Source organism: Myotis davidii, unplaced genomic scaffold (assembly GCF_000327345.1).
Source record: "Myotis davidii unplaced genomic scaffold, ASM32734v1 scaffold233, whole genome shotgun sequence".
In the NCBI taxonomy this organism is placed as follows: Eukaryota; Metazoa; Chordata; class Mammalia; order Chiroptera; family Vespertilionidae; genus Myotis; species Myotis davidii.
Window position 1 is genome coordinate 3,671,078 of NW_006285917.1, and position 6,770 is coordinate 3,677,847.

Sequence of the window (6,770 nt, forward strand, 5' to 3'; positions counted from 1 at the left end):
CCTCCACTTGTGGCTTTATGCGATTCACTAAGCTCTGATGGACTATTTCTCTTCTGCAAAATAGGTGGAATCATTTGTAGGGTTGGGACATATTTTTAATGAGCTGTTGCTTCAACGTGTTCTTTTATTTCCAGAAGACTAAACTCAGCTATTGTCTTATACCAGGACATTAAGTCTAGAGCTATACATAAGTTCCTCTTCATATATGGATTTTAATTCCAGCAAGTATAGAAGTAGAGAGAAAAAGTTGTAGAAGTATAAAACTTAAGTTTAATTCAGGCTGAAATTTAGTTGTTTAATAAAAAAAGAATTAAAATAACATACTGGATGGATAAACAAAAATATGAAACTCAATAAAAACTAAGAATAACATCAGGTCCAGCAATCGGGCACCAGACATAGCCCTCCACTTCTTAGCCTTCAAAGCACATTGAGACGTAAGACAAATTATTTAATTCCTACTCTCTGAAAAGATGGTATACCTAACTTGTAAATGGAGTTTCCTGTATGTGTTCTGGTCCATGAATAGGCTAAAATTTCATAACATCAAAACTTGATCTCCCTGGCTAGTGTGGTTCAATGGTTGGAACACTGTCCAGTGCACCTAAGGGCCAAAGGGTTGCAGGTTTAATTCCCAGTCAGGGCACATACCCAGGTTGTGGGTTCAATCCCTAGTCAGGCCATGTGCAAGAGGCAATCCATCGATGCTTCTCTCTCACATCAATGTTTCTCTTCCTCTCCCTCTCTCTAAAATCAATTTTTAAGTTCTTTCTAAGTTTTGGATATTAACCCCTTATAAGATATATCGGCAGTATGTTCTCCCATCAACCACATGACTTTAAAGGTTTATATTTCACTTCACCAGACCCCATCCCTACCCTTCAAACTTGTAATGATCTATATAAATAGGCACAAAAATCCAGTTGGACAGCAGGGGCTATAAACATAGAATCCAGCCTCTGGGTTAAGATGGAACTCCAGATAGCATGTTCTTGTTACGGGTGCCTATTCCCTACCCAGTGGAGGTATGCAACCCAGTAGATAGACATCTCACTCAGATAGCATACCCCAAAAGGTCCTCCTGATCTTCAGTGAAGTTACTATTAAGGAAATAACTACTATATACCCATTTTTAAAAAGCAGAGGGAAGCTCTGAATCTTGTCTAAGTACAGTACAGTAGAAGTATTAACAAAACAATTTCTAAAATTGTTTCACCGATGTATTATTTCAAGGTTGCTTTTCTTTGGGGGGAGTAGGGTAACTGAACATTTAAGTCTACCTTTGCTTTTATGCTTTGGTATTCCATAGCAACAAATTAAATCCTAAACCAATAAGTTACATTTTTATAAAAGCAAAATATCTTCAGGAGACAATCTTCTTTTCTTTTTTAAAATTTTATTAGTTAAGGTATTACAAATGTGTCCTCATCCCCACCATTAACCCCCAACCTCCCCCGACAATTTTCTTTAAAATTTCTTTTTCATACCTAGTTTTCAAACACAACTATGACAAAGTTTAAAGTATAACACAGTATAAATGTAGGCAGAACACCTGTAATATCCAACAAGTAAAAGGAAAACTTAAAAGAACCAGTGGGAAGAGCAGAAGAGAGCACACAGGTGGCATGCAAAGTATATGTGGACCTTCAGCTTTTGAAAATGAAATACAAAAGATTGTTTTTAGGGTTGTTGCTTCCATGTACGATCTAAAAACATAGGAGACACTAAGAAGAGGGGAAAATTTTGAAAATAGACTAGGATTGAATGAGTAAAACAGTACTGGCAAATTCCTAGGCAATCACAATCTGACAAGTCATTTCTATGCACCTCTATTAATTAAAAGAATATATTAATTTTATTTTGGAAAGAAGCTAACAAAGTGCCTCATGAAAAATATCCCCTCCCCGTCAAAGACACCTCTAAAATCTCTAATAGGGCAGGTATCCAAAAAAAAAAAAAAAAAAAAAAAAAAAACAAGAAGCTAACTCTGAATTAATTATTCATTAAGTAAGTATTTTAATAAGGTCCATACAGCAAATGAAGGGTGAAACAAGAGGGTGGTCTATAGCTGGGCAGAGTCAATAACAGAGCATCCACAGAACCTAAGAGGACAAGGGAATACATATATTAAACTGTCATGTTGTACACCTTGAAAAAAAAAATGAACAAGTCTATAAGGAAAAGGGAAAGAAAAGAGTCAAGGGGCCCCTGACTTTGTGTCAATCTCCAGTTTTATCTAGAAACCAACTGGCCTCATATATACTTCCAAAGTAAACAAAGACACCTGCCTATGGTGCACAGGGTAAAACTGGAGTGGCTGCATCTGGACGAGAGAGGAGACATAAGAGCAGACCAACTTAAGGTTAACAACACATTCACCCATAGTTCAAAATCCAAAGATACAAAACAGGAAAAATATCATTCACTCTTCTGTTTTCCAGTCAAGTTATTTCTTTGTCCAAAGGCACACAAACAACATTTTTTAAAAAACCTGTCATTGTTTTAACTAAATGCACTGACATCACACATATACATACATTACAACTTTTCTAAAGTAGCTGACTTCAAGGCATTTAAAAAGTATCAAGAGAATTAGTAGAGTAAAAGTGCTGGATTATAAGGTCTGGGTTCTAGCCTCAACTCTGAAAGACCCAACACTTCTTTGGCATTCTCCCTTATCTCTGTGGTCACCACTGGATTCCAGGCCACTGTAAGCTCCTGCCTAGACTTGCCCAGGCTCCTCCACATCCTCCAAATATGTAATTCACCCTCTTGCCTCCTCCAAGCCATTCTACTGAGGACTGTAGCCAAAATAGTTTTTTAAATGCAAATCTTTTTTTTTTCATGCAAATGCTCAACTCTTTTGCAATTTTCTTTTTACCATTTCAGTGAAACCAGGAACAGGGACATAATCACTTGTGGTGAGGCTGGCAGAGTCTTTAAGAGACCACTTTCCGAGGTGGGTGCCCTCATTGAACAGCCCGCACTGAAAAGACTGAAGCCCACAGAGACAAACCAAGTAAGCGGGCCACATCTAGAATGTACAGGATAACAGAATGCCGTGATTATGTGGGTACCTAAAGGTTATTCATTCATTCATTCATTCATTCATAAATATTTACTGAAGGCTGGGCACTGTGCTAGGTATCAGGAACTGCAGTGAACAGACAGATAAGATCCCTGACTTCACAAAGCTTATATTTCTAGAGACATTTCTAGAAAATAAGTAAATACTCAAGATAATTACAAAGGCACCTTCTCTCAGGTCTGGATTTTTATAGTCAACTTCTGGGCAGTCCCTCTGGGTCTTCTCTTGGCCTCTGCACTGTATTCCACACAGCGGAATGATGCTTTTTAAATGTAAGTCAGATCGTGGCTATACCTTGTTCCCTATCTCCCACACTCAGAATGAAAACCAAACCTTTACCGTGGTCTGTGAGGCCTCGAATGGTCTGGCTCTTCTCCCTCTGCCTTTCCTCACTTACTTCACTCTGGCCCATGCCTGCTGACTAGTCTTCCAATCACCAGCCTGTTCCTCTAGAACTCACTTGCTGTTCCCTCTGCCTACAACACCCGCCCCCAAGTCTTCTTATGATGCGCTCTCACTTCACTGTCCTTGGCAAGAGGTCCTCTGACACTGTTTAGAACAGCATTCTGCCTTTCGCTTCATTTGTCTATACAGCATAGATCAGTCAAAAGATGGTATTTTTTTTAAATAATGAGAGGGTTGTGTGGACTGGTGCCAGCATAGATGAAACTAGATTGGTCGTGTGTTTGTCGGTAACTGTTGGTATTTGCTGATGTGTCCATGGAGATTCCCTATACTATTCTCTCTACTCTGGTATATGTTTGAAATTTTTCCATTTAAAAAGGTTAAAAAAAATAATAAAAGATATCCAGAATATTAAAATGGAACCAATATTTATCATATGCTTCCAATAAATATTTCAATGTTTCATAAAATTCTAGTTTGCATCCTTAACAACTAATCAGGAAAGAAGCTATGTATTGTCCTATCAAATAAAATGTGCTTCATTTCAAATGTTACTAGCCTTCTCTCTTGTTTTTGCGGGATCAAGCCTGCCCCACTGTGCCGTGTGTCATGCTGTGGGAAACCTGCACAGGTCCAGTGTAGCCTGAGATGAGGGGTTACCATGGCCTGACTGGGGGTTCAGCTGCAGGCTCACCTGGCTTTTATACCATACTCTGCCTCCACCACTATTAAAGGTGACATTGTGGCCTCAAAAGAGGGGAAAAAAGTTTAAAAAAAGTTATATTTTTTTTCTTCCTTGACAAATTTCTCATCTCCACAGCTTATAGAACGTTCCTCTGCAACAAGCTTGCCTTTTAGCCAACAAGAAGTAACGGAAGGACTAGAATCAGAGAATTCTTGCCAGCAGTAATGGAGTGGACAGAGCCCTCTCTGCTTCCCGGTGTCCCCACTGCCTTGGTAAGGTTAATGACACCAGACAGCTGTTAAGGATACTTAGTACTGTGGTGAATGTGGGTAGCAACTGGACGCTATGCAAGAGATATCAGCACTAAGTAATCCCCCTCCTGGGAAATAAGGTGGACAATATTTCTTTGACTCTACTAGCAATTTTCCTCCATACCCTTCCCACAACTGCTTTCACATTTCTCTCTTCTAAAAGCCAAACCTGTGGCAAATAAGATAAACTGGACACCCCATGACTGGGAAGAACCAAAATCCTATTGGACACCACTGCTCTAGTTCTGCCTTGCCAACCTGGAGGCTAACTGACTGGTTTTACTGACAAAACTGGTTGCCCAGGAGGGTGTACATTATCTCTGAGAGCCACAGAGAACATTTAATCGTTGCAGTAGCAGTCTTTTTCTTTTTAATCTTTATATTGAAAGTATTACGTATGCGCCCCCTCCCCCCATTAACCTCTTTCAAGCCTGCCTCCATCTCCCACCCTAGGTGCAGTAGCAGTCTTAAAAGCCATCAGTTTTTTTAGCTTATAAATACATATCTGTGTCAGTGATTCCCAAATCTGGCTAATTTTAGGTATTTCTAGAGGAGTTTTTTAAAAGACTCCATTGGGGCCCAAAAATCTGTACTTTTAAAAGTTATCAGGTAGTTGTGCTCACTCAGGTTTAGAAACTAATGATGTAGTACAACCTACGGTACAAACTAAGTCACAATTCAAGAGTGACCTGCCTCCAAAATTTTTAGTTATTCTGATCATAATAAAAATATTTTCCCCATCGTGGCCAGTGTGGCTCAGCTGGTTGAAGCACTGTCCCGTACACCACAGGGTAGCAGGTTTGATTTCTGCTCAGAACACATACCTGGGTTACAGGTTCGGTCCCTGGTTGGGGCACGTATGGAAGCAACCGATCAATGTTTCTCGCTCCCTTTCCCACACTAAAAAAAAGTTCTCGAAATAAACCTCAAATTCTTGATAATATACAAAGTAAAACTGAATTGTCAATTCAGCAAAAACAAAACAAAACATTAGTAAAGAGCTAACAAATTACAAGACAGGGCTAAAGCAGGGTTTTTAAGGATTGGCACTGTCTACATTTGGGGTGGATAATTCTTTATCAATAGAAGCTGTCTTATACATTGTAGAATACTCCTATCATTTCAACATAAATTCTGTGAAAACCTTATTAAAAAAAATTTAATGAGAGATTTGCTGAAATGAAGGCAAGGTCTCTTCCATCCACTACACGCAGACAGCAATCCCCTCAAAGTTGGAACAGACAAAAACATCTATAGACATTGCCAAATCTATTCTGGGGGCAAAATCACCCCTGTTCAGAAACATGAACCAAAGAAACTGGGTTAAAAAAAAGGCTAAACAGACTGTGAGTGAAGATACAGAAAATAAAATTGTCTTCAAAATAGAAAGCAATATCGTGTGGAGAAGTGTTGTTAGCTCTTCATATTTACTAAGAACAAACAAAAAGAACCAGACTTAACTTACAAAAGGGAGCATCTAGAGTACTCACAAGGAAAAACCTCTTAACTCCTAATGTTTATTAATTAGAATGAAAAGACTGTTGTGACACAAAGGTCTGAGACTAGAGTAAGTGGGTCTGAGAGACCTATGGAGGGCCCGGTTTAGCCTCCATCTCTCCCACCCCGAGCCTGAACGCCTCCCTTCAGAAGGAAAGCACTTGACTCAGAGTTAATGTCCCCTGTAGACTCAGGTCCATGTGATGTGACAGTTTCTGAAGGCACACATAGCAAGCCAACAAGGTTAGCAGGTTTGTGGTCTTTCCCTGCTGCTTTTATCCCTCAAGGCCAAGGTGAAGCTGTGAACACGTATCCTCCTTTGTGCCGGGGGTAGGGGCCACAGGCAGTTGGCGAGCTGCCCCTACCCCCGATTGGGGTTTTGGGGGCCAATCAGGAGCTGGGGCGGCCAGGGGTGAGGGGGCAATCGAGGCCCAGATTTAGGCCAGTTGGCTGCCACGGTGCACAGCACAGCCACCAGTTGTGCCACTGTTCTGGTTGTTGGGATTTTATATATATACTAGAGGCCCGGTGCACAAAAATTTGTGCACTCGGGGGGGAGGGGGATCCCTCAGCCTGGCCTGTGCCCTCTCGCAGTCTGGGACCCCTTGGGAGATAACGACATGCTGGCTTAGGCCTGCTCCCGGGTGGCAGAGGGCAGGCCCAATCCCGAGGTGCAGCCCTTGGTTGGGCTCAGAGCCGGGCTGATTGGGGAGTTGGGGCGTCGCCCCCTGTCATGCACAGAGCAGGGCGGATCGGGAAGTTGCGATGCCACTCCCAGTCAAGC